This window comes from Pinus tabuliformis, chromosome 7 (genome assembly GCF_031772625.1).
Source record: "Pinus tabuliformis cultivar Carrire ecotype Pingquan chromosome 7, CPIR1, whole genome shotgun sequence".
Classification (NCBI taxonomy): domain Eukaryota; kingdom Viridiplantae; phylum Streptophyta; class Pinopsida; order Pinales; family Pinaceae; genus Pinus; species Pinus tabuliformis.
Window position 1 is genome coordinate 787,772,259 of NC_142293.1, and position 10,235 is coordinate 787,782,493.

A 10,235-nucleotide genomic window follows, 5' to 3' on the forward strand; every position below is an offset into this window, starting at 1 on the left:
TGGCAGGATATACCGTAAAGCCTAGAGGTGGGTTCCCTCAATCATGCCTAGGAATCCTTGGTTAGTGAATGGTAGGATATATGGTAAAGCCTGAGGGTGGAGTCTTGATTAGGCCTAGGGATCCTCAATTTTTGTATGGCAGAATGTACGGTAAATCCTAGAGACTGGGAGATAGGAAAATTCCTCAGAGTGTAGGTGGAGAAATCCAGTGGTATCCATTCTTGTTTAGGGCCTAGTGATCTGGTGGGGATTGCGGTAAATCCTGGTTCTATTAATGAGAGTAAGGTGGTGTAGCCTCGGGAAGCCCTGGTTGATTTTGGTTACTAGTCCCACATTCATGCTTGGAATATGGCACAGGGGTGATTGACTTAAAGAAACATTTGGTTTAGCCAATCTATGGTTGGGTTGTACATGGAAGTCCCAAACTTGGTTGGCATTTGCACTCACTAATAAGAGTTGATTTCGTTGGTATTTCATGTGTAAATGTACTGGTTTATATGTGGATTTTATGGATGTCATATCCTTGTTATTTCTATTGTTTATATACTGGTTATGAGTATGTTTTATCACATTGATGATGTATGAATCTCATCATGTTTTGATTTGTGAATGAAGGAACAATGAATATATGACCTAATAGATGATAATGCAACTAATTTGATAAGGCATCAATTCTTCTTAGCGATTCTTAGATAACTATGAGACCTCTATGCTCAAATATTTTGTTATGACCTGTAGAATGCATATTTGTGACATGTTCGATGAAATGCTTGTCATGGCTAGTAGGGGTCTAGTCAAGTCATTGAATGTTTGAATCAGTACGTTTTTTCTATGTTATTTATTATTTCTGGAAGTTTCATGGAGTTCTAGGTAGTGACCTGAATCCTGGCCCTAAAAAAGTGGCATAGAATTTGGGGTCGCTAGCATATAACTACCTTAAAAAGACCCCATTCGCATGGATTCCCTTGTTGTGGGAACAACTGTAGGGTTCCAGTCGCATGCATTCCCATGTCATGGGAGAAGCTAAGGCTCTAGGTTAGTAAAATGTTAATTTTCCTCAGGGATTTGCCACCTAGGAGGGTTGGTTGGCTCTTGAAGGTTTTGTAACATGTGTAGAAGGTTCCACTTCCTTAATTGCACATGAGGAGTTGAATTCGATCATAGCAACCTCTTGTCACATGTTTACCCTAGAAAACCATTTAACTTGTGTAAATGTGGGAGGAGTGTGTTACAAGGCCATTGATATTATAGAAAAATTACTTCAACAACACAACCTTGTAGATTGCATACCAAACAATCTCAAGACGAAGACTAAAGACAAGCCACTAAAGGATAAAAGTAAGGGTAATGTTTTGACAAATATTAATCCATATTTTGATATATGGATCTTACACTCAAGTACCTCTAGTCATATATCTATATTAAAGCATTATTGTTCTTCCTTGGTACCTTGCACTAGATGTGATATGATGTTGCGAAACAAAACACCTATGAATGTATGTAGAAAAGACATTATGAACCTTGCTTATATAACATTTAATAATGTGTTACATGATCCAAATCTCTTCAGTAATATCTTCTCTATCTATTAGATTACATATTTAAGTAAGGAAAGTGTGTTGAGTTCACTCTAAATTCAATGATAATTTCAAAGAAAAAGCAGATGGTTCCAGAGTTGTAGGTGGGGAAGTGGATCATCATTCTAGGTTTTATATGTTCTCCCATTTCATTCATAAATTAGATTATGCTTATCTTCTAACTCATGAGCATGAAGGAAATAGAGAAAAAATAGATGAAACTTTTAATGAATGCCCCTTGCATGCACTCCAGGAGGAATCACTTGCATCATTTTCACCTCTCCCTAAGGAAAAATTTCAATATATTTTTTACACACTCTTCAAGTAATATTTCTAATCAAATTTAAGGTTCTAATTAGGAATTCCATGAGAATCCTAATGTAGATCCAGATTACAAGAAAGAAAGGGTACATCTTACTTTATAGGTAGTTAGTAAGCTAGTGGGCGATGCTAACGAGACAAAGAGAATTAGATTTTAGTTTTTTGGTAGTCCATGAAAATTCACTACTATTGTAAGAAAGTACAAGGCTCAACAATATCTTCTCACGTGATGGAACAAGAAAAAATCATGGATAAATCCATGATGGGTTGATGATCAACACACTGTCATCCTTCATAACAATTACATAGTAGACATATTATGTATCATGAAGGAAGTGAGGGAGGAGGGTGGGGAGGCATGTTCATCCCATTGTATTTTCCTCTTTACTTCACTTTTGTCATATTCTTTTTTGTATAAGTTTTTAGTACATGAATACTTTCTATGATGACAAATTGTAGGGACTCATATAGTTGTTTTGTGCTTGATTACCTAACATGGGTGAAAATTGCCACGACTTGTTTACTGTCCATATACTAGTTCTAGTTTAGGGGGTTGTTGGTTTACATGCACACTACTTACCCTATATTTCCTACCCTTTAGGATGTCCTACTATTTTTATTATTTACTATTTATAGTATGTATATTTTTAGTAGGGGTCTCTATGTAGGATAACACGTGGAAATGATTGGGAAATCACTAGGTAGTGACATGCCTATATTTCCCATCAATGTACACTTCATTATCCCTATCCTCATTATTCATAAGTGTGCACTTATTTCATATTTTTGGAGACAAATCATATCTAGAAATCTATTCACTTATTCTTTTATCCTACGAAACCGTATCCTTTAACTTTTAGTCTCATTCTTGGGGTTTTTCTATTTATATGGAGTTAGGAGTGATGTGTGTAACTTCTATATTTAGTTCTTTCATTTTTCTAAGATCATCCTATCCTTAGTCAACTCTATCATTGAACCTAAATATATTTTACATGTGACAACTCCTTTTTTGACCTAGTTAAGTAGAACTAAGGGATAGTTGGTTTTCTACTAGTTGTGCATGCACAAGGAACCACACTTAGTGCACATTATTATCCTTTATGAGAATGGTATTTAATTGTACTCAAGTCAAGCAATTTATCCAAGGTGAATTCAAATTGGTCTTTCGGTCTCTTAGTCTAAAGAGTGATCTTATCTAGGTGCACTTGTCTAGATGAGTTAGCCTTTTAACATAGTCAACCTATATTATTTTATTAAATATATCTATTTTTGTAAGGATCTCTCCTAATTTATAAAGTAGAGAGAGGGAGACTTTTGGAACAATGTATTGGATAAATAGAAAGTAAATTTTATATAATCTTATAGTTTTGAGCTAAGAAACACCTAAGGCGTGATTAGTTGCTACAATATCGACTTATTGTTTATTTTTTTAATCTAATGTTTTTATAAACATATCATTCCTTACATTCTCAATAATAGAAAATGATTTCAAATTTCTTATATTATTTTAGGAGGGTATGTATGATTACCATAAATTGAAAATTTGACAACTTCAAGATGTAATGAAGGTTAATAATCAAGATAGTTTCACCTTTTATAGATCATTTTTCTATCGTATTTTCAATAAAACAACATAGAACCTGAAAATTTATCTAAGAGAGAAAGTGAGTTACAATATGGATAATTGATTATGGACGAGCACAAAGGAAACGAGATCTCACCTAATCTCCCTAATATACATATTTTCAAATATCATGGGCTTAGTTACTTCCTATTCCTATGATGTAGTAATTCCTTACTAGCTTTGATCATTAAGCATTGTTGAGCTTCTCTTAGCTTTATTTTTAATGCTCTATGGGTAAATTTTTAGAATCTCTATTTTTATAATGATATTAACGTTGTCTCTAGTCTCTAAGAAGCATTGTGATGTCATTTGAACAACTATAATTGATGTGTCTATACCTATTTCTATTTTAAATAAAAAGTTATATATATATATTTTATTTTTTTTCCTTTATTTTTTTTTCTATTTTCGAAATGAAATTTCATCTTTCTTTATTTAATAATCCTTTATGAAATTAGCTTTAAATTCAATTAGTCTAAGTTTAGCTAAGATAAACATATCCCAAATCACTGTACAAGAATATGTTACGACTATAATGTGAGGGACCAAAACTAATGCAATGTAATATACTTTGGGTAATAATCTAGCGTAAATTTTTTATTAAACCTTGAAATGTAATTAGATAATATATACACATGTATTTCATCTCTTTGTATTTGCAATATTTGGTTTGGTCCTTCAAATACTATAAATTTATTTCATCTTCTGGGAAAGAATATATTAGTTGTAATAACAACGTCTAGAACATGCATGTAATCATTGATGATCCTTTAGATAAGAAGAAAGTTTCTTTATTAAACCATTATCTACAACATCAAGAAATTACTTCAGCATCAAACATTGATTCATTATTATACAGAAAATTGCCTAACTATTCAATAAAAATCTTCCTTAGGAAAAGTCAACAATCTTGCCTATAAATTTGATGTCATGATTCGAGAGATGATAACATCATTGATTTGGTGAATGCCAACCTAAAGTATGGAATAAAGATATGTCAACATTTGGTTAGTTTTTTATTATTATTTATTTTTTCAAAGAAAAAGGTGTAACTTATATTCATAGTTGATTGGATAATTACCTAATATTATTATTTAATTTTTCAAAGAAAAAGGTGTAACTTATATTCATAGTTGATTGGATAATTACCTTCTTTAGGTGCCCTTGGCACCTTATGAAGAAATATTGGTTCATAATTATTGTCATCTTAAACTAACCATCTACTTTCTACATTCCTCGAAGGAAACAACAATCTAATAGATAACATAGAAACCTCTTAGCATATTCTCTTGAAATTTCAATCTAGTTACTAAAGTTCATATTTAAACGAAAACAAAAAAACAATGTTGCTAGATCATGAAAACAAAAGAAAGATACTAGCAACTCTTAAACAATTTATTCATGTCACAATTAAGTAGTATATTATAGAACTCCATCTAATGACTCTTCCAAAATAAATAGATCAACCCTAACATGTTCACATTCCATAGAGGGTCCATCTTCTATTGTATTGAGTTATCTAAATTTATGGGTATAGAATATATTTAGAAAAGTCTCAATGGCTAATTTCAGATATTTGATAGTAGTCTCAGAATCACATTCTAAATCTAATTGTCACCTCTCTTCAAATTTATGACAAGGGAATAACCGCATAAAAACCTACAAATGATCAATCCCTTTTTTATTGCTAGTTTTAATATGCTTCTTAAAGTTACGCATTTACATGAATTATTTGTTCTTGGAGCCAAGATTGCTTTGAATATAATTGTAAACACCCCACCTTAACCTTGGTGAAAAGTGTTCACTTGTTACTCCAATCTCCCTAGTATAGTCAGAAAGATGGGATAATTAATATTTTTATCTTGGAAAATCAAAATAAATGTCACCATTGTGTTCATCTCGACGAGACGATTCTGGTGATATAAAATTTTACTTCAATCCAATCTTTGAATCAAGAGATGTGATCATTTGAATTTTTGACGAATTAGAAGGTGCCATGATATCAACTCACCACGTGGCTATCTAGCCAACCTCCCAGTGCCACTTGGCAATGGCATGTTAGCTTCTGACCCATTTATAGCATAGGTTTCACATTTAAGTGCACACACACACACACACACACACACACACACACACACACACACACACACACACACTAGTCGATTAATTTGTGTCAACCTTATATTAATATATGCATTTATTCGGCTATTCGACTAAAGTTAATAGCCCACAACATTCCCATCACCTGGGTTTCGTTACTTGGCCCTTAACATTTTATGCATTCATGAGTTGCTCCGGGGTCAGCCTTCTGAGCTCACCTATTTTTGGATCAATTGAAGGATCACTTGTTGACAAAAACCGTTCCCATTTCCCGGACTCTGTTACCCAGACCTTCCTCTCTTGCATTCTTACAAATGCTCTAGGGTTGGTCTTTCGAGCTTGCCTGTAAGGTGGGCCTGCCCTCGCACTAATGATTAAAATATCAAGCTCATGTGTGCACCACCATAGCCCGAGCTTCTGTCATCCTACTCCTTTTAACTGTGCGCTCTGCTTTGTGCTCCCGAGGAATAGCGTCAGGGCTTACATGCCTTGGTGGGCCTCACCTCTTGCGTGACTAACGCTCCTGATTGGCCCACCAGTTCACACCGTCACTTAACTACACCTGTGACCCTACTCTTGCCACAACAACTCGACACTGAGTTAGCCTGACTATTTCACATCTGTACCACAATGAAAACCTTCGGGGTAAGACCTCCCAAGGAGACATCATGCTTATATTCTTAATGTCACGTGGTGCCTCTAAAGTGGTGACATGTGTCACCTATATTTGGCCCACTTGGGCACCTAGAAATTCTAAAAACACATGCCACTTGTCCCTTGTGCGAACATCACGCTAACGTAATCATGCCATTATGTCTACCATGTCATCACCATGAACCAACCACATTGAACCCTTTTTCTTATTCCCATTCGTCCATGCTATCAAGGTACAGAGATAGAAGGGCTTCCTGGGCCTCAATTTTGATTTGACTTACTTTATAAAATTTAAAGGGTTTGGGTTGTTGCATCAAGTGTTGAGTCATATGGCATTTTTTTCTCAGCCCTATTTCATCTCGGGAATCTCCTCCAACACACCTTTGATTCCTTCGGGGAGGGTCTCCCAGAATGAGTTGTCCCATGAGAACCTCCCGCTCTGAACCTCCGCCAATTGCCTCCCTTTCCGCTTTCGACTCCTCATAGGTTTACATCATCATGGGAACTCCTTTTTTATGCGACTTGTGAACCATCTGGGAATCCTCCTACCAATATTATGTATAATGGGATCTACGATCAACCTTCTTCACCCCGCCAACTCTTCCATGCTAGCCTAGTCCTTATCATCCCGACATTTATCTTTCGCAACATTCTGTGGGCTTACGGGATGCAACACCTGAGATTACATCATCTCGGGCCCTTTCCTAGCCGTCGATCTCCCCACTTAATCTTAGCCATTCATTGCATTTCCCTTGTGCTAGGTTATGGCTTGTGATTGTACGGTTAGCGACCTAGATTTCTAGTCGACCATTGTGTGGTCCGATAAAATCATTGGAGTTGATGGATAAGGTTGAAAAGTTGATCATATGAGATAGGGTATTTCTCCCACTCTACAATATGCACCATTTTCCAAATAATTTGACCATGGCTCAGCTTTGATGGTTTTACAAACGTTTGGACTTGTGACAGAGTCCAACCATAGCCATTAAGGTTTTATGAAGCACACACATGAGTTATCCCTCCCGATCTTACAACAAGGTTTCCCTCTTCGGGTTCATGGTGACTGTAATGAAAAATACTAATCAAATACTTATCCATCCAGGCAAAGGACTTGTCCATTCAACCCTTTAGAAATCTGTGGTCTCCCCTTGGTAATCAGATTGGCATACCAAAACCTATGAAGGCATCCGTAATTACATAGATAAGTACTTGTTTGTAAGGAAACAAATCCCCATCATTCTTTTGGCTTGAAGGTAGTTTCATTCCCATCCAAGAAGTATAAAACCAAGTCCTCTAGTCCCTGAAGCAAACATATCTACAACAACGAGAACCCGACCCTCTCAGCCATAAGATTGGGGAAAGTAAAAATACCAACCCAAGAACTTGGGTATACATTATTGGAAGGCTTAGAGAAACACACATATAACATAAACAAACCCACAAGCTAGCGAGGGGGAAGAAATATCCATTATTCTACCCCAGATTATATGTAGTGTTGAGGAAATTCTACAATCAAACAAGCTCTTTCTACTGCAATTTATGAAGGAGTTCATAGGAAAATTGTTAACATAAATAACCAATATATAAATACCCACTAGTAGGGTACCAATTAAGCTGAGCACCATGGCTATAACCAACCATTCAAGCAAGGATTTGCCACGTCATCTATGCATCAAGAGAAAATACAAAATATGGAACCCAACTTAGGGAGATTCAACATCAACACATGCATAGCAGAGATGCAACTTTGTGTGAAGTATAGGAATATAGAATCAAGTCGTTCAAGATCATGAGGTGATGCCTTACACAACACAAAATATAGATCTATTAGATCGAGTCCTTGATAAAATGGATGTGTAGACCCAATACTAAGGTATGCATCACTGAAGGCTTGAAGAAGACCCTTATATAAAATAGCAGGTCAATGAAGATGAAAGAGGAGGAAATTCTCAATGTTACCACATTGAAACATTAACAATGCTAATGAAAGCTTGTAATCAATGTAATCACCATATTGCAATAAGAAAAAATTCCCATGCTAAATATTGTTTTGCAATAACCAATATTGTTACATGCTATCTTAATGCCTTTAAACAATAACACAACATATTAGTCAATCCTGTAAATATTATTCACATAGTAATGTCTCATGCATTAATAACACCATTTCAAACTAGAAATGTAACACACATTCATTATCATGGGAAATACATAAGGAAAACTTATCTTGTAAATATTTGGGAAACTAAGTCTAGGATTGTGACTCTCCACCCAACCATAGATAACTATAGCTAGTTATCACTTGCAACTATGATCCCTGATCCATATTCGAGAGACTAAGGGAATCTTTTGCTCAAGGGTTGAAACACAACCTTCAATTAATGCAAGGACTATAGAGATATTTCCCCTTGCACTCTCCAATTGATTTGTAAGAAATAAAATGCACAGGGAGTCTAGAGACTCGCTGTCTTCACCCTTTGAAACTCAACAATGTGGTTCCACCAAAATTGGGGACTCCTTAACTATGAAAAAATCAAAATATAACAAGGAATCCATCCATAAACCCTCCAGGAATTTTCCCCAAAATAATTCCTCTACCCTAGCCTTTCGAGATTTGTTGAGAATCACCATCTCCACCTCTAGCCACTGGGGACTTAACAAGAAATTTCTTCCTAACTTCTTTCCAACCAAAGTTGTATCCTTTCTCCTCTATGTTCTATCTATATTCCCCCTATCAGGATGCTCGAACCTTCCTTTTTTCCTTCTCTTTGATGTTCAGTCTCTCCTCTTGTTCCCATGCCTTTTCCCATAGATCCCATTCTCCTATCAACTATTGTGCTCCCCAACTTCATATTTTTGACGATATATTCAGAATATAACCTTCCTATTCTATGGGGTTGCGCCACATCTCCCCACATTCTTGTCTGTTAATTGCACTCCAACAACTCAGTCTTCACTTGCGTGCTCTGGGCATAACTACTCGACAACACTATCATCCTCATTTTATTTTTTGTGTCCTCACTTGCTTGCAATTTTCTTCAAGGAAGCATGGCCCTTGTTATCTTGTCTAACTTCCTCTTAATGGAATGCTTCAACTCATTTAGAATGCATACCTAACTGCCTTCTTGCTTGTCATAACAATTAGCCTCCTCAGTCTTTGGAATCTCTGTCCCATTACTCGACCGATTTTATAAAATATTTACATTGCATACATGAGTGCAAGAAATATGGGTTGTCACAAACCCCTCCCCCTTGGGGGAACACCGTCCTCAGTGTTATTTTCCCATATGAAACACAAAAGACATGCTTAAAACAAACACATACTATTTATGGAGCTTTATAAACATAGCTCTGTACAATATTTATAATTTATATATGTTTTCTTCAGCTAGAAAAAAAAAGATATGCTTCCCTCAATGAGTCAACCATTTCCCAAGTGGCTTCCTCAGGCCCAAGGTGGCTCCATCTCACTTTGAATTTCTCTATTTCTCGATTCTGGAGTGTGATGCTCCTTCAATCTAGGATTCATAATGGTTCTAGCTAGAACTCTCCCTCTAGTTCCACCTGTAGCACAAACCAATCAATCACATGATTAAAATCATGTACATATCTTTTTAAGCAAAAAAACATGAAAAAAATCATGGACTTTTACTGATGGAGGTAAGGCCATACTATAAGCCACTAGTCCAATCCTTTCAAGTATCTCCAAATGTCCACAAAATTGTGGTGCTAGTTTGTCACATGACCCAATATTTAAGGAATGTTTCTTGGGTTTAATCTACAAATAAACATGTTCCCCAACTTGGAACTCTTTATGTACCTTATGTTGATCCACATGGATTTTCTACCTGTCTTGTGCCACCTTCAAATTCTATCTTATAATCTACATTTGTTTCTCCATCTCTTTCAACATCAGGTCCAATAAGGACCTTATTCACTGGATCATTCCAGCTGATAGG